The sequence below is a fragment of the Penaeus monodon genome, chromosome 19, assembly GCF_015228065.2.
Source record: "Penaeus monodon isolate SGIC_2016 chromosome 19, NSTDA_Pmon_1, whole genome shotgun sequence".
Classification (NCBI taxonomy): Eukaryota; Metazoa; Arthropoda; class Malacostraca; order Decapoda; family Penaeidae; genus Penaeus; species Penaeus monodon.
In genome coordinates this window covers 15,887,353-15,887,628 of record NC_051404.1, presented here as the reverse complement: position 1 = coordinate 15,887,628, position 276 = coordinate 15,887,353, and positions in this window count along the sequence as shown.

Here is a 276-nt window from a genome sequence, read left to right as displayed (position 1 = left end):
CCCGCACGCCTCGTAAGTCCAAGTCGATGGGTCGCATTCACGGTGGAGGCGCTGTGCCCGAGGTAGGAGGCGGAGAGGGGGCCGCTGGTGGCCCTCACGCCGCGGGCGCCGCTGAGCACGGGGCCGGCACGGAGGGCCAGCACGACCAGCAGCAGGCATCGCCACCCCGAACCGACGCTACCGCTGCTGCACCTAACTGGCACCGGGGCCATCGCCGGACGCCCTCCGATGGCGTGGCATGGCGGCACTCCAAAGGTACACATGGGTACACAGGCG